Consider the following 18,297-nt stretch of genomic DNA (forward strand, 5'->3'; position numbering starts at 1 on the left):
AGTGTTAGGGTTAGGCTTAGGGTTAGGCTTAGGGTACGGGTTCGGGGAGGGCTTCGGGTACGGCGTAGTTTATGGGTTAGGGTTAGGGTTAGGGTTAGTGTTAGTGTTAGGGCTCGGTTTAGGGTACGGGTTAGGATTAGGGTACGTGATAGGTTTAGGGTAGTGGTTAGGGTTATTGTACGTGTTAGGGTTAGGGTAGTTATTAAACCTATCCCAGTCTCTAGATACCCCTTAGCACGTAAAGGAATATTATTTGGGGGTCCAGCCATGGAGAAGAGTTTAGACGCTAGGATAAGAAAAGAAACACACCCATTATAAAGAAATCACATTAGGATTCTCTTTTTAAGCTGTTCCTTAAAACACTAGTGCTTTGGAAATCTATTGGAGGCAGAAGCAGTCAAGGGTAGCCTAGGGTTAGGGTTAGGCTTAGGGTTAGGCTTAGGGTACGGCTTAGGGTACGGGTTCAGGGAGGGCTTCGGGTACGGCGTAGGGTATGGGTTAGGGTTAGGGTTAGGGTTAGTGTTAGGGTTAGGGCTCGGTTTAGTTTACGGGTTAGGATTAGGGTACGTGTTAGGGTTAGGGTAGGGGTCAGGTTTAGGGTATGTGTTAGGGTTAGGGTAGTTATTAAACCTATCCCACTCTCTAGATACTCCTTAGCACGGAAAGGAATATTATTTGGGGGTCCAGCCATGGAGAAGCGTTTAGACACTAGGATAAGATAAGGAACACACCCATTATTAATAAATCACATTAGGATTCAGTTTTTAAGCTGTGCCTTAAAACACTAGTGCTTAGGAAATCTATTGGAGGCAGAAGCAGTCAAGGGTAGCCTAGGGTTAGGGTTAGGCTTAGGGTTAGGCTTAGGGTACGTCTTCGGGTACGGCGTAGGGTAAGGGTTAGGGTTAGGGTTAGGGTTAGTGTTAGGGTTAGGGCTCGGTTTAGTTTACGGGTTAGGATTAGGGTACGTGTTAGGGTTAGGGTAGGGGTTAGGGTTAGGGTACGTGTTAGAGTTAGGGTAGTTATTAAACCTATCCCACTCTCTAGATACCCCTTAGCACGTAAAGAATATTATTTGGGGGTCCAGCCATGGAGAAGACTTTAGACACTAGGATAAGATAAGGAACACACCCATTATAAAAAAATCACATTAGGATTCTATTTTTAAGCTGTTCCTTAAAACACTAGTGCTTAGGAAATCTATTGGAGGCAGAAGCACTCAAGGGTAGCCTAGGGTTAGGGTTAGGCTTAGGGTACGGCTTAGGGTATGGGTTCGGGGAGGGCTTCGGGTACGGCGTAGTTTATGGGTTAGGGTTAGGGTTAGGGTTAGTGTTAGGGTTAGGGCTGGGTTTAGGGTACGGGTTAGGATTAGGGTACGTGATAGGTTTAGGGTACTGCTTAGGGTTATTGTACGTGTTAGGGTTAGGGTAGTTATTAAACCTATCCCAGTCTCTAGATACCCCTTAGCACGTAAAGGAATATTATTTGGGGGTCCAGCCATGGAGAAGAGTTTAGACGCTAGGATAAGATAAGGAACACACCCATTATAAAGAAATCACATTAGGATTCTCTTTTTAAGCTGTTCCTTAAAACACTAGTGCTTTGGAAATCTATTGGAGGCAGAAGCAGTCAAGGGTAGCCTAGGGTTAGGGTTAGGCTTAGGGTTAGGCTTAGGGTACGGCTTAGGGTACGGGTTCGGGGAGGGCTTCGGGTACGGCGTAGGGTATGGGTTAGGGTTAGGGTTAGGGTTAGTGTTAGGGTTAGGGCTCGGTTTAGTTTACGGGTTAGGATTAGGTTACGTGTTAGGGTTAGGGTAGGGCTTAGGTTTAGGGTATGTGTTAGGGTTAGGGTAGTTATTAAACCTATCCCACTCTCTAGATACCCCTTACCACGGAAAGGAATATTATTTGGGGGTCCAGCCATGGAGAAGCGTTTAGACACTAGGATAAGATAAGGAACACACCCATTATTAATAAATCACATTAGGATTCTCTTTTTAAGCTGTTCCTTAAAACACTAGTGCTTAGGAAATCTATTGGAGGCAGAAGCAGTCAAGGGTAGCCTAGGGTTAGGGTTAGGCTTAGGGTTAGGCTTAGGGTACGGCTTAGGGTACAGGTTCGGGGAGGGCTTCGTGTACGGCGTAGGGTATGGGTTAGGGTTAGGGTTAGGGTTAGTGTTAGGGTTAGGGCTCGGTTTAGTTTACGGGTTAGGATTAGGGTACGTGTTAGGGTTAGGGTAGGGGTTAGGTTTAGGGTATGTGTTAGGGTTAGGGTAGTTATTAAACCTATCCCACTCTCTAGATACCCCTTAGCACGGAAAGGAATATTATTTGGGGGTCCAGCCATGGAGAAGCGTTTAGACACTAGGATAAGATAAGGAACACACCCATTATTAATAAATCACATTAGGATTCTCTTTTTAAGCTGTTCCTTAAAACACTAGTGCTTAGGAAATCTATTGGAGGCAGAAGCAGTCAAGGGTAGCCTAGGGTTAGGGTTAGGCTTAGGGTTAGGCTTAGGGTACGGCTTAGGGTACGGGTTCGGGGAGGGCTTCGTGTACGGCGTAGGGTAAGGGTTAGGGTTAGGGTTAGGGTTAGTGTTAGGGTTAGGGCTCGGTTTAGTTTACGGGTTAGGATTAGGGTACGTGTTAGGGTTAGGGTAGCGGTTAGGGTTAGGCTACGTGTTAGGGTTAGGGTAGTTATTAAACCTATCCCACTCTCTAGATACCCCTTAGCACGTAAAGAATATTATTTGGGGGTCCAGCCATGGAGAAGAGTTTAGACGCTAGGATAAGATAAGGAACACACCCATTATAAAGAAATCACATTAGGATTCTCTTTTTAAGCTGTTCCTTAAAACACTAGTGCTTTGGAAATCTATTGGAGGCAGAAGCAGTCAAGGGTAGCCTAGGGTTAGGGTTAGGCTTAGGTTTAGGCTTAGGGTACGGCTTAGGGTACGGGTTCGGGGAGGGCTTCGGGTACGGCGTAGGGTATGGGTTAGGGTTAGGGTTAGGGTTAGTGTTAGGGTTAGGGCTCGGTTTAGTTTACGGGTTAGGATTAGGGTACGTGTTAGGGTTAGGGTAGGGGTTAGGTTTAGGGTATGTGTTAGGGTTAGGGTAGTTATTAAACCTATCCCACTCTCTAGATACCCCTTAGCACGGAAAGGAATATTATTTGGGGGTCCAGCCATGGAGAAGCGTTTAGACACTAGGATAAGATAAGGAACACACCCATTATTAATAAATCACATTAGGATTCTCTTTTTAAGCTGTTCCTTAAAACACTAGTGCTTAGGAAATCTATTGGAGGCAGAAGCAGTCAAGGGTAGCCTAGGGTTAGGGTTAGGCTTAGGGTTAGGCTTAGGGTACGGCTTAGGGTACGGGTTCGGGGAGGGCTTCGTGTACGGCGTAGGGTAAGGGTTAGGGTTAGGGTTAGGGTTAGTGTTAGGGTTAGGGCTCGGTTTAGTTTACGGGTTAGGATTAGGGTACGTGTTAGGGTTAGGGTAGCGGTTAGGGTTAGGCTACGTGTTAGGGTTAGGGTAGTTATTAAACCTATCCCACTCTCTAGATACCCCTTAGCACGTAAAGAATATTATTTGGGGGTCCAGCCATGGAGAAAAGTTTAGACACTAGGATAAGATAAGGAACACACCCATTATAAAGAAATCACATTAGGATTCTATTTTTAAGCTGTTCCTTAAAACACTAGTGCTTAGGAAATCTATTGGAGGCAGAAGCAGTCAAGGGTAGCCTAGGGTTAGGGTTAGGCTTAGGGTTAGGCTTAGGGTACGGGTTCGGGGAGGGCTTCGCGTACGGCGTAGTTTATGGGTTAGGGTTAGGGTTAGGGTTAGTGTTAGGGTTAGGGCTCGGTTTAGGGTACGGGTTAGGATTAGGGTATGTGATAGGTTTAGGGTAGTGGTTAGGGTTATTGTACGTGTTAGGGTTAGGGTAGTTATTAAACCTATCCCAGTCTCTAGATACCCCTTAGCACGTAAAGGAATATTATTTGGGGGTCCAGCCATGGAGAAGAGTTTAGACGCTAGGATAAGAAAAGAAACACACCCATTATAAAGAAATCACATTAGGATTCTCTTTTTAAGCTGTTCCTTAAAACACTAGTGCTTTGGAAATCTATTGGAGGCAGAAGCAGTCAAGGGTAGCCTAGGGTTAGGGTTAGGCTTAGGGTTAGGCTTAGGGTACGGCTTAGGGTACGGGTTCGGGGAGGGCTTCGGGTACGGCGTAGGGTATGGGTTAGGGTTAGGGTTAGGGTTAGTGTTAGGGTTAGGGCTCGGTTTAGTTTACGGGTTAGGATTAGGGTACGTGTTAGGGTTAGGGTAGGGGTCAGGTTTAGGGTATGTGTTAGGGTTAGGGTAGTTATTAAACCTATCCCACTCTCTAGATACCCCTTAGCACGGAAAGGAATATTATTTGGGGGTCCAGCCATGGAGAAGCGTTTAGACTAGGATAAGATAAGGAACACACCCATTATTAATAAATCACATTAGGATTCTCTTTTTAAGCTGTGCCTTAAAACACTAGTGCTTAGGAAATCTATTGGAGGCAGAAGCAGTCAAGGGTAGCCTAGGGTTAGGGTTAGGCTTAGGGTTAGGCTTAGGGTACGTCTTCGGGTACGGCGTAGGGTAAGGGTTAGGGTTAGGGTTAGGGTTAGTGTTAGGGTTAGGGCTCGGTTTAGTTTACGGGTTAGGATTAGGGTACGTGTTAGGGTTAGGGTAGGGGTTAGGGTTAGGGTACGTGTTAGACTTAGGGTAGTTATTAAACCTATCCCACTCTCTAGATACCCCTTAGCACGTAAAGAATATTATTTGGGGGTCCAGCCATGGAGAAGACTTTAGACACTAGGATAAGATAAGGAACACACCCATTATAAAAAAATCACATTAGGATTCTATTTTTAAGCTGTTCCTTAAAACACTAGTGCTTAGGAAATCTATTGGAGGCAGAAGCACTCAAGGGTAGCCTAGGGTTAGGGTTAGGCTTAGGGTTAGGCTTAGGGTACGGGTTCGGGGAGGGCTTCGGGTACGGCGTAGTTTATGGGTTAGGGTTAGGGTTAGGGTTAGTGTTAGTGTTAGGGCTCGGTTTAGGGTACGGGTTAGGATTAGGGTACGTGATAGGTTTAGGGTAGTGGTTAGGGTTATTGTACGTGTTAGGGTTAGGGTAGTTATTAAACCTATCCCAGTCTCTAGATACCCCTTAGCACGTAAAGGAATATTATTTGGGGGTCCAGCCATGGAGAAGAGTTTAGACGCTAGGATAAGAAAAGAAACACACCCATTATAAAGAAATCACATTAGGATTCTCTTTTTAAGCTGTTCCTTAAAACACTAGTGCTTTGGAAATCTATTGGAGGCAGAAGCAGTCAAGGGTAGCCTAGGGTTAGGGTTAGGCTTAGGGTTAGGCTTAGGGTACGGCTTAGGGTACGGGTTCGGGGAGGGCTTCGGGTACGGCGTAGGGTATGGGTTAGGGTTAGGGTTAGGGTTAGTGTTAGGGTTAGGGCTCGGTTTAGTTTACGGGTTAGGATTAGGGTACGTGTTAGGGTTAGGGTAGGGGTCAGGTTTAGGGTATGTGTTAGGGTTAGGGTAGTTATTAAACCTATCCCACTCTCTAGATACCCCTTAGCACGGAAAGGAATATTATTTGGGGGTCCAGCCATGGAGAAGCGTTTAGACACTAGGATAAGATAAGGAACACACCCATTATTAATAAATCACATTAGGATTCACTTTTTAAGCTGTGCCTTAAAACACTAGTGCTTAGGAAATCTATTGGAGGCAGAAGCAGTCAAGGGTAGCCTAGGGTTAGGGTTAGGCTTAGGGTTAGGCTTAGGGTACGTCTTCGGGTACGGCGTAGGGTAAGGGTTAGGGTTAGGGTTAGGGTTAGTGTTAGGGTTAGGGCTCGGTTTAGTTTACGGGTTAGGATTAGGGTACGTGTTAGGGTTAGGGTAGGGGTTAGGGTTAGGGTACGTGTTAGAGTTAGGGTAGTTATTAAACCTATCCCACTCTCTGGATACCCCTTAGCACGTAAAGAATATTATTTGGGGGTCCAGCCATGGAGAAGACTTTAGACACTAGGATAAGATAAGGAACACACCCATTATAAAAAAATCACATTAGGATTCTATTTTTAAGCTGTTCCTTAAAACACTAGTGCTTAGGAAATCTATTGGAGGCAGAAGCACTCAAGGGTAGCCTAGGGTTAGGGTTAGGCTTAGGGTACGGCTTAGGGTACGGGTTCGGGGAGGGCTTCGGGTACGGCGTAGTTTATGGGTTAGGGTTACGGTTAGGGTTAGTGTTAGGGTTAGGGCTGGGTTTAGGGTACGGGTTAGGATTAGGGTACGTGATAGGTTTAGGGTACTGCTTAGGGTTATTGTACGTGTTAGGGTTAGGGTAGTTATTAAACCTATCCCACTCTCTAGATACCCCTTACCACGGAAAGGAATATTATTTGGGGGTCCAGCCATGGAGAAGCGTTTAGACACTAGGATAAGATAAGGAACACACCCATTATTAATAAATCACATTAGGATTCTCTTTTTAAGCTGTTCCTTAAAACACTAGTGCTTAGGAAATCTATTGGAGGCAGAAGCAGTCAAGGGTAGCCTAGGGTTAGGGTTAGGCTTAGGGTTAGGCTTAGGGTACGGCTTAGGGTACGGGTTCGGGGAGGGCTTCGTGTACGGCGTAGGGTAAGGGTTAGGGTTAGGGTTAGGGTTAGTGTTAGGGTTAGGGCTCGGTTTAGTTTACGGGTTAGGATTAGGGTACGTGTTAGGGTTAGGGTAGCGGTTAGGGTTAGGCTACGTGTTAGGGTTAGGGTAGTTATTAAACCTATCCCAGTCTCTAGATACCCCTTAGCACGTAAAGAATATTATTTGGGGGTCCAGCCATGGAGAAGAGTTTAGACGCTAGGATAAGATAAGGAACACACCCATTATAAAGAAATCACATTAGGATTCTCTTTTTAAGCTGTTCCTTAAAACACTAGTGCTTTGGAAATCTATTGGAGGCAGAAGCAGTCAAGGGTAGCCTAGGGTTAGGGTTAGGCTTAGGGTTAGGCTTAGGGTACGGCTTAGGGTACGGGTTCGGGGAGGGCTTCGGGTACGGCGTAGGGTATGGGTTAGGGTTAGGGTTAGGGTTAGTGTTAGGGTTAGGGCTCGGTTTAGTTTACGGGTTAGGATTAGGGTACGTGTTAGGGTTAGGGTAGGGGTTAGGTTTAGGGTATGTGTTAGGGTTAGGGTAGTTATTAAACCTATCCCACTCTCTAGATACCCCTTAGCACGGAAAGGAATATTATTTGGGGGTCCAGCCATGGAGAAGCGTTTAGACACTAGGATAAGATAAGGAACACACCCATTATTAATAAATCACATTAGGATTCTCTTTTTAAGCTGTTCCTTAAAACACTAGTGCTTAGGAAATCTATTGGAGGCAGAAGCAGTCAAGGGTAGCCTAGGGTTAGGGTTACGCTTAGGGTTAGGCTTAGGGTACGGCTTAGGGTACGGGTTCGGGGAGGGCTTCGTGTACAGCGTAGGGTAAGGGTTAGGGTTAGGGTTAGGATTAGTGTTAGGGTTAGGGCTCGGTTTAGTTTACGGGTTAGGATTAGGGTACGTGTTAGGGTTAGGGTAGCGGTTAGGGTTAGGCTACGTGTTAGGGTTAGGGTAGTTATTAAACCTATCCCACTCTCTAGATACCCCTTAGCACGTAAAGAATATTATTTGGGGGTCCAGCCATGGAGAAAAGTTTAGACACTAGGATAAGATAAGGAACACACCCATTATAAAGAAATCACATTAGGATTCTATTTTTAAGCTGTTCCTTAAAACACTAGTGCTTAGGAAATCTATTGGAGGCAGAAGCAGTCAAGGGTAGCCTAGTGTTAGGGTTAGGCTTAGGGTTAGGCTTAGGGTACGGGTTCGGGGAGGGCTTCGGGTACGGCGTAGTTTATGGGTTAGGGTTAGGGTTAGGGTTAGTGTTAGGGTTAGGGCTCGGTTTAGGGTACGGGTTAGGATTAGGGTACGTGATAGGTTTAGGGTAGTGGTTAGGGTTATTGTACGTGTTAGGGTTAGGGTAGTTATTAAACCTATCCCAGTCTCTAGATACCCCTTAGCACGTAAAGGAATATTATTTGGGGGTCCAGCCATGGAGAAGAGTTTAGACGCTAGGATAAGAAAAGAAACACACCCATTATAAAGAAATCACATTAGGATTCTCTTTTTAAGCTGTTCCTTAAAACACTAGTGCTTTGGAAATCTATTGGAGGCAGAAGCAGTCAAGGGTAGCCTAGGGTTAGGGTTAGGCTTAGGGTTAGGCTTAGGGTATGGCTTAGGGTACGGGTTCGGGGAGGGCTTCGGGTACGGCGTAGGGTATGGGTTAGGGTTAGGGTTAGGGTTAGTGTTAGGGTTAGGGCTCGGTTTAGTTTACGGGTTAGGATTAGGGTACGTGTTAGGGTTAGGGTAGGGGTCAGGTTTAGGGTATGTGTTAGGGTTAGGGTAGTTATTAAACCTATCCCACTCTCTAGATACCCCTTAGCACGGAAAGGAATATTATTTGGGGGTCCAGCCATGGAGAAGCGTTTAGACACTAGGATAAGATAAGGAACACACCCATTATTAATAAATCACTTTAGGATTCACTTTTTAAGCTGTGCCTTAAAACACTAGTGCTTAGGAAATCTATTGGAGGCAGAAGCAGTCAAGGGTAGCCTAGGGTTAGGGTTAGGCTTAGGGTTAGGCATAGGGTACGTCTTCGGGTACGGCGTAGGGTAAGGGTTAGGGTTAGGGTTAGGGTTAGTGTTAGGGTTAGGGCTCGGTTTAGTTTACGGGTTAGGATTAGGGTACGTGTTAGGGTTAGGGTAGGGGTTAGGGTTAGGGTACGTGTTAGAGTTAGGGTAGTTATTAAACCTATCCCACTCTCTAGATACCCCTTAGCACGTAAAGAATATTATTTGGGGGTCCAGCCATGGAGAAGACTTTAGACACCTGGATAAGATAAGGAACACACCCATTATAAAAAAATCACATTAGGATTCTATTTTTAAGCTGTTCCTTAAAACACTAGTGCTTAGGAAATCTATTGGAGGCAGAAGCACTCAAGGGTAGCCTAGGGTTAGGGTTAGGCTTAGGGTACGGCTTAGGGTACGGGTTCGGGGAGGGCTTCGGTTACGGCGTAGTTTATGGGTTAGGGTTAGGGTTAGGGTTAGTGTTAGGGTTAGGGCTGGGTTTAGGGTACGGGTTAGGATTAGGGTACGTGATAGGTTTAGGGTACTGCTTAGGGTTATTGTACGTGTTAGGGTTAGGGTAGTTATTAAACCTATCCCAGTCTCTAGATACCCCTTAGCACGTAAAGGAATATTATTTGGGGGTCCAGCCATGGAGAAGAGTTTAGACGCTAGGATAAGATAAGGAACACACCCATTATAAAGAAATCACATTAGGATTCTCTTTTTAAGATGTTCCTTAAAACACTAGTGCTTTTGAAATCTATTGGAGGCAGAAGCAGTCAAGGGTAGCCTAGGGTTAGGGTTAGGCTTAGGGTTAGGCTTAGGGTACGGCTTAGGGTACGGGTTCGGGGAGGGCTTCGGGTACGGCGTAGGGTATGGTTTAGGGTTAGGGTTAGGGTTAGTGTTAGGGTTAGGGCTCGGTTTAGTTTACGGGTTAGGATTAGGGTACGTGTTAGGGTTAGGGTAGGGGTTAGGTTTAGGGTATGTGTTAGGGTTAGGGTAGTTATTAAACCTATCCCACTCTCTAGATACCCCTTACCACGGAAAGGAATATTATTTGGGGGTCCAGCCATGGAGAAGCGTTTAGACACTAGGATAAGATAAGGAACACACCCATTATTAATAAATCACATTAGGATTCTCTTTTTAAGCTGTTCCTTAAAACACTAGTGCTTAGGAAATCTATTGGAGGCAGAAGCAGTCAAGGGTAGCCTAGGGTTAGGGTTAGGCTTAGGGTTAGGCTTAGGGTACGGCTTAGGGTACGGGTTCGGGGAGGGCTTCGTGTACGGCGTAGGGTAAGGGTTAGGGTTAGGGTTAGGGTTAGTGTTAGGGTTAGGGCTCGGTTTAGTTTACGGGTTAGGATTAGGGTACGTGTTAGGGTTAGGGTAGCGGTTAGGGTTAGGCTACGTGTTAGGGTTAGGGTAGTTATTAAACCTATCCCAGTCTCTAGATACCCCTTAGCACGTAAAGAATATTATTTGGGGGTCCAGCCATGGAGAAGAGTTTAGACGCTAGGATAAGATAAGGAACACACCCATTATAAAGAAATCACATTAGGATTCTCTTTTTAAGCTGTTCCTTAAAACACTAGTGCTTTGGAAATCTATTGGAGGCAGAAGCAGTCAAGGGTAGCCTAGGGTTAGGGTTAGGCTTAGGGTTAGGCTTAGGGTACGGCTTAGGGTACGGGTTCGGGGAGGGCTTCGGGTACGGCGTAGGGTATGGGTTAGGGTTAGGGTTAGGGTTAGTGTTAGGGTTAGGGCTCGGTTTAGTTTACGGGTTAGGATTAGGGTACGTGTTAGGGTTAGGGTAGGGGTTAGGTTTAGGGTATGTGTTAGGGTTAGGGTAGTTATTAAACCTATCCCACTCTCTAGATACCCCTTAGCACGGAAAGGAATATTATTTGGGGGTCCAGCCATGGAGAAGCGTTTAGACACTAGGATAAGATAAGGAACACACCCATTATTAATAAATCACATTAGGATTCTCTTTTTAAGCTGTTCCTTAAAACACTAGTGCTTAGGAAATCTATTGGAGGCAGAAGCAGTCAAGGGTAGCCTAGGGTTAGGGTTAGGCTTAGGGTTAGGCTTAGGGTACGGCTTAGGGTACGGGTTCGGGGAGGGCTTCGTGTACGGCGTAGGGTAAGGGTTAGGGTTAGGGTTAGGGTTAGTGTTAGGGTTAGGGCTCGGTTTAGTTTACGGGTTAGGATTAGTGTACGTGTTAGGGTTAGGGTAGCGGTTAGGGTTAGGCTACGTGTTAGGGTTAGGGTAGTTATTAAACCTATCCCACTCTCTAGATACCCCTTAGCACGTAAAGAATATTATTTGGGGGTCCAGCCATGGAGAAAAGTTTAGACACTAGAATAAGATAAGGAACACACCCATTATAAAGAAATCACATTAGGATTCTATTTTTAAGCTGTTCCTTAAAACACTAGTGCTTAGGAAATCTATTGGAGGCAGAAGCAGTCAAGGGTAGCCTAGGGTTAGGGTTAGGCTTAGGGTTAGGCTTAGGGTACGGGTTCGGGGAGGGCTTCGGGTACGGCGTAGTTTATGGGTTAGGGTTAGGGTTAGGGTTAGTGTTAGGGTTAGGGCTCGGTTTAGGGTACGTGTTAGGATTAGGGTACGTGATAGGTTTAGGGTAGTGGTTAGTGTTATTGTACGTGTTAGGGTTAGGGTAGTTATTAAACCTATCCCAGTCTCTAGATACCCCTTAGCACGTAAAGGAATATTATTTGGGGGTCCAGCCATGGAGAAGAGTTTAGACGCTAGGATAAGAAAAGAAACACACCCATTATAAAGAAATCACATTAGGATTCTCTTTTTAAGCTGTTCCTTAAAACACTAGTGCTTTGGAAATCTATTGGAGGCAGAAGCAGTCAAGGGTAGCCTAGGGTTAGGGTTAGGCTTAGGGTTAGGCTTAGGGTACGGCTTAGGGTACGGGTTCGGGGAGGGCTTCGGGTACGGCGTAGGGTATGGGTTAGGGTTAGGGTTAGGGTTAGTGTTAGGGTTAGGGCTCGGTTTAGTTTACGGGTTAGGATTAGGGTACGTGTTAGGGTTAGGGTAGGGGTCAGGTTTAGGGTATGTGTTAGGGTTAGGGTAGTTATTAAACCTATCCCACTCTCTAGATACCCCTTAGCACGGAAAGGAATATTATTTGGGGGTCCAGCCATGGAGAAGCGTTTAGACACTAGGATAAGATAAGGAACACACCCATTATTAATAAATCACATTAGGATTCTCTTTTTAAGCTGTGCCTTAAAACACTAGTGCTTAGGAAATCTATTGGAGGCAGAAGCAGTCAAGGGTAGCCTAGGGTTAGGGTTAGGCTTAGGGTTAGGCTTAGGGTACGTCTTCGGGTACGGCGTAGGGTAAGGGTTAGGGTTAGGGTTAGGGTTAGTGTTAGGGTTAGGGCTCGGTTTAGTTTACGGGTTAGGATTAGGGTACGTGTTAGGGTTAGGGTAGGGGTTAGGGTTAGGGTACGTGTTAGAGTTAGGGTAGTTATTAAACCTATCCCACTCTCTAGATACCCCTTAGCACGTAAAGAATATTATTTGGGGGTCCAGCCATGGAGAAGACTTTAGACACTAGGATAAGATAAGGAACACACCCATTATAAAAAAATCACATTAGGATTCTATTTTTAAGCTGTTCCTTAAAACACTAGTGCTTAGGAAATCTATTGGAGGCAGAAGCACTCAAGGGTAGCCTAGGGTTAGGGTTAGGCTTAGGGTACGGCTTAGGGTACGGGTTCGGGGAGGGCTTCGGGTACGGCGTAGTTTATGGGTTAGGGTTAGGGTTAGGGTTAGTGTTAGGGTTAGGGCTGGGTTTAGGGTACGGGTTAGGATTAGGGTACGTGATAGGTTTAGGGTACTGCTTAGGGTTATTGTACGTGTTAGGGTTAGGGTAGTTATTAAACCTATCCCAGTCTCTAGATACCCCTTAGCACGTAAAGGAATATTATTTGGGGGTCCAGCCATGGAGAAGAGTTTAGACGCTAGGATAAGATAAGGAACACACCCATTATAAAGAAATCACATTAGGATTCTCTTTTTAAGCTGTTCCTTAAAACACTAGTGCTTTGGAAATCTATTGGAGGCAGAAGCAGTCAAGGGGAGCCTAGGGTTAGGGTTAGGATTAGGGTTAGGCTTAGGGTACGGCTTAGGGTACGGGTTCGGGGAGGGCTTCGGGTACGGCGTAGGGTATGGGTTAGGGTTAGGGTTAGGGTTAGTGTTAGGGTTAGGGCTCGGTTTAGTTTACGGGTTAGGATTAGGTTACGTGTTAGGGTTAGGGTAGGGGTTAGGTTTAGGGTATGTGTTAGGGTTAGGGTAGTTATTAAACCTATCCCACTCTCTAGATACCCCTTAGCACGGAAAGGAATATTATTTGGGGGTCCAGCCATGGAGAAGCGTTTAGACACTAGGATAAGATAAGGAACACACCCATGATTAATAAATCACATTAGGATTCTCTTTTTAAGCTGTTCCTTAAAACACTAGTGCTTAGGAAATCTATTGGAGGCAGAAGCAGTCAAGGGTAGCCTAGGGTTAGGGTTAGGCTTAGGGTTAGGCTTAGGGTACGGCTTAGGGTACGGGTTCGGGGAGGGCTTCGTGTACGGTGTAGGGTAAGGGTTAGGGTTAGGGTTAGGGTTAGTGTTAGGGTTAGGGCTCGGTTTAGTTTACGGGTTAGGATTAGGGTACGTGTTAGGGTTAGGGTAGCGGTTAGGGTTAGGCTACGTGTTAGGGTTAGGGTAGTTATTAAACCTATCCCAGTCTCTAGATACCCCTTAGCACGTAAAGAATATTATTTGGGGGTCCAGCCATGGAGAAGAGTTTAGACGCTAGGATAAGATAAGGAACACACCCATTATAAAGAAATCACATTAGGATTCTCTTTTTAAGCTGTTCCTTAAAACACTAGTGCTTTGGAAATCTATTGGAGGCAGAAGCAGTCAAGGGTAGCCTAGGGTTAGGGTTAGGCTTAGGGTTAGGCTTAGGGTACGGCTTAGGGTACGGGTTCGGGGAGGGTTTCGGGTACGGCGTAGGGTATGGGTTAGGGTTAGGGTTAGGGTTAGTGTTAGGGTTAGGGCTCGGTTTAGTTTACGGGTTAGGATTAGGGTACGTGTTAGGGTTAGGGTAGGGGTTAGGTTTAGGGTATGTGTTAGGGTTAGGGTAGTTATTAAACCTATCCCACTCTCTAGATACCCCTTAGCACGGAAAGGAATATTATTTGGGGGTCCAGCCATGGAGAAGCGTTTAGACACTAGGATAAGATAAGGAACACACCCATTATTAATAAATCACATTAGGATTCTCTTTTTAAGCTGTTCCTTAAAACACTAGTGCTTAGGAAATCTATTGGAGGCAGAAGCAGTCAAGGGTAGCCTAGGGTTAGGGTTAGGCTTAGGGTTAGGCTTAGGGTACGGCTTAGGGTACGGGTTCGGGGAGGGCTTCGTGTACGGCGTAGGGTAAGGGTTAGGGTTAGGGTTAGGGTTAGTGTTAGGGTTAGGGCTCGGTTTAGTTTACGGGTTAGGATTAGGGTACGTGTTAGGGTTAGGGTAGGGGTTAGGGTTAGGGTACGTGTTAGAGTTAGGGTAGTTATTAAACCTATCCCACTCTCTAGATACCCCTTAGCACGTAAAGAATATTATTTGGGGGTCCAGCAATGGAGAAGACTTTAGACACTAGGATAAGATAAGGAACACACCCATTATAAAAAAATCACATTAGGATTCTATTTTTAAGCTGTTCCTTAAAACACTAGTGCTTAGGAAATCTATTGGAGGCAGAAGCACTCAAGGGTAGCCTAGGGTTAGGGTTAGGCTTAGGGTACGGCTTAGGGTACGGGTTCGGGGAGGGCTTCGGGTACGGCGTAGTTTATGGGTTAGGGTTAGGGTTAGGGTTAGTGTTAGGGTTAGGGCTGGGTTTAGGGTACGGGTTAGGATTAGGGTACGTGATAGGTTTAGGGTACTGCTTAGGGTTATTGTACGTGTTAGGGTTAGGGTAGTTATTAAACCTATCCCAGTCTCTAGATACCCCTTAGCACGTAAAGGAATATTATTTGGGGGTCCAGCCATGGAGAAGAGTTTAGACGCTAGGATAAGATAAGGAACACACCCATTATAAAGAAATCACATTAGGATTCTCTTTTTAAGCTGTTCCTTAAAACACTAGTGCTTTGGAAATCTATTGGAGGCAGAAGCAGTCAAGGGTAGCCTAGGGTTAGGGTTAGGCTTAGGGTTAGGCTTAGGGTACGGCTTAGGGTACGGGTTCGGGGAGGGCTTCGGGTACGGCGTAGGGTATGGGTTAGGGTTAGGGTTAGGGTTAGTGTTAGGGTTAGGGCTCGGTTTAGTTTACGGGTTAGGATTAGGGTACGTGTTAGGGTTAGGGTAGGGGTTAGGTTTAGGGTATGTGTTAGGGTTAGGGTAGTTATTAAACCTATCCCACTCTCTAGATACCCCTTAGCACGGAAAGGAATATTATTTGGGGGTCCAGCCATGGAGAAGCGTTTAGACACTAGGATAAGATAAGGAACACACCCATTATTAATAAATCACATTAGGATTCTCTTTTTAAGCTGTTCCTTAAAACACTAGTGCTTAGGAAATCTATTGGAGGCAGAAGCAGTCAAGGGTAGCCTAGGGTTAGGGTTAGGCTTAGGGTTAGGCTTAGGGTACGGCTTAGGGTACGGGTTCGGGGAGGGCTTCGTGTATGGCGTAGGGTAAGGTTTAGGGTTAGGGTTAGGGTTAGTGTTAGGGTTAGGGCTCGGTTTAGTTTACGGGTTAGGATTAGGGTACGTGTTAGGGTTAGGGTAGCGGTTAGGGTTAGGCTACGTGTTAGGGTTAGGGTAGTTATTAAACCTATCCCAGTCTCTAGATACCCCTTAGCACGTAAAGAATATTATTTGGGGGTCCAGCCATGGAGAAGAGTTTAGACGCTAGGATAAGATAAGGAACACACCCATTATAAAGAAATCACATTAGGATTCTCTTTTTAAGCTGTTCCTTAAAACACTAGTGCTTTGGAAATCTATTGGAGGCAGAAGCAGTCAAGGGTAGCCTAGGGTTAGGGTTAGGCTTAGGGTTAGGCTTAGGGTACGGCTTAGGGTACGGGTTCGGGGAGGGCTTCGGGTACGGCGTAGGGTATGGGTTAGGGTTAGGGTTAGGGTTAGTGTTAGGGTTAGGGCTCGGTTTAGTTTACGGGTTAGGATTAGGGTACGTGTTAGGGTTAGGGTAGGGGTTAGGTTTAGGGTATGTGTTAGGGTTAGGGTAGTTATTAAACCTATCCCACTCTCTAGATACCCCTTAGCACGGAAAGGAATATTATTTGGGGGTCCAGCCATGGAGAAGCGTTTAGACACTAGGATAAGATAAGGAACACACCCATTATTAATAAATCACATTAGGATTCTCTTTTTAAGCTGTTCCTTAAAACACTAGTGCTTAGGAAATCTATTGGAGGCAGAAGCAGTCAAGGGTAGCCTAGGGTTAGGGTTAGGCTTAGGGTTAGGCTTAGGGTACGGCTTAGGGTACGGGTTCGGGGAGGGCTTCGTGTACGGCGTAGGGTAAGGGTTAGGGTTAGGGTTAGGGTTAGTGTTAGGGTTAGGGCTCGGTTTAGTTTACGGGTTAGGATTAGGGTACGTGTTAGGGTTAGGGTAGGGGTTAGGGTTAGGGTACGTGTTAGAGTTAGGGTAGTTATTAAACCTATCCCACTCTCTAGATACCCCTTAGCACGTAAAGAATATTATTTGGGGGTCCAGCAATGGAGAAGACTTTAGACACTAGGATAAGATAAGGAACACACCCATTATAAAAAAATCACATTAGGATTCTATTTTTAAGCTGTTCCTTAAAACACTAGTGCTTAGGAAATCTATTGGAGGCAGAAGCACTCAAGGGTAGCCTAGGGTTAGGGTTAGGCTTAGGGTACGGCTTAGGGTACGGGTTCGGGGAGGGCTTCGGGTACGGCGTAGTTTATGGGTTAGGGTTAGGGTTAGGGTTAGTGTTAGGGTTAGGGCTGGGTTTAGGGTACGGGTTAGGATTAGGGTACGTGATAGGTTTAGGGTACTGCTTAGGGTTATTGTACGTGTTAGGGTTAGGGTAGTTATTAAACCTATCCCAGTCTCTAGATACCCCTTAGCACGTAAAGGAATATTATTTGGGGGTCCAGCCATGGAGAAGAGTTTAGACGCTAGGATAAGATAAGGAACACACCCATTATAAAGAAATCACATTAGGATTCTCTTTTTAAGCTGTTCCTTAAAACACTAGTGCTTTGGAAATCTATTGGAGGCAGAAGCAGTCAAGGGTAGCCTAGGGTTAGGGTTAGGCTTAGGGTTAGGCTTAGGGTACGGCTTAGGGTACGGGTTCGGGGAGGGCTTCGGGTACGGCGTAGGGTATGGGTTAGGGTTAGGGTTAGGGTTAGTGTTAGGGTTAGGGCTCGGTTTAGTTTACGGGTTAGGATTAGGGTACGTGTTAGGGTTAGGGTAGGGGTTAGGTTTAGGGTATGTGTTAGGGTTAGGGTAGTTATTAAACCTATCCCACTCTCTAGATACCCCTTAGCACGGAAAGGAATATTATTTGGGGGTCCAGCCATGGAGAAGCGTTTAGACACTAGGATAAGATAAGGAACACACCCATTATTAATAAATCACATTAGGATTCTCTTTTTAAGCTGTTCTTTAAAACACTAGTGCTTAGGAAATCTATTGGAGGCAGAAGCAGTCAAGGGTAGCCTAGGGTTAGGGTTAGGCTTAGGGTTAGGCTTAGGGTACGGCTTAGGGTACGGGTTCGGGGAGGGCTTCGTGTATGGCGTAGGGTAAGGTTTAGGGTTAGGGTTAGGGTTAGTGTTAGGGTTAGGGCTCGGTTTAGTTTACGGGTTAGGATTAGGGTACGTGTTAGGGTTAGGGTAGCGGTTAGGGTTAGGCTACGTGTTAGGGTTAGGGTAGTTATTAAACCTATCCCAGTCTCTAGATACCCCTTAGCACGTAAAGAATATTATTTGGGGGTCCAGCCATGGAGAAGAGTTTAGACGCTAGGATAAGATAAGGAACACACCCATTATAAAGAAATCACATTAGGATTCTCTTTTTAAGCTGTTCCTTAAAACACTAGTGCTTTGGAAATCTATTGGAGGCAGAAGCAGTCAAGGGTAGCCTAGGGTTAGGGTTAGGCTTAGGGTTAGGCTTAGGGTACGGCTTAGGGTACGGGTTCGGGGAGGGCTTCGGGTACGGCGTAGGGTATGGGTTAGGGTTAGGGTTAGGGTTAGTGTTAGGGTTAGGGCTCGGTTTAGTTTACGGGTTAGGATTAGGGTACGTGTTAGGGTTAGGGTAGGGGTTAGGTTTAGGGTATGTGTTAGGGTTAGGGTAGTTATTAAACCTATCCCACTCTCTAGATACCCCTTAGCACGGAAAGGAATATTATTTGGGGGTCCAGCCATGGAGAAGCGTTTAGACACTAGGATAAGATAAGGAACACACCCATTATTAATAAATCACATTAGGATTCTCTTTTTAAGCTGTTCCTTAAAACACTAGTGCTTAGGAAATCTATTGGAGGCAGAAACAGTCAAGGGTAGCC

Source organism: Balaenoptera physalus, assembly GCF_965194825.1.
Source record: "Balaenoptera physalus genome assembly, chromosome: 16".
NCBI classification, from domain to species: domain Eukaryota; kingdom Metazoa; phylum Chordata; class Mammalia; order Artiodactyla; family Balaenopteridae; genus Balaenoptera; species Balaenoptera physalus.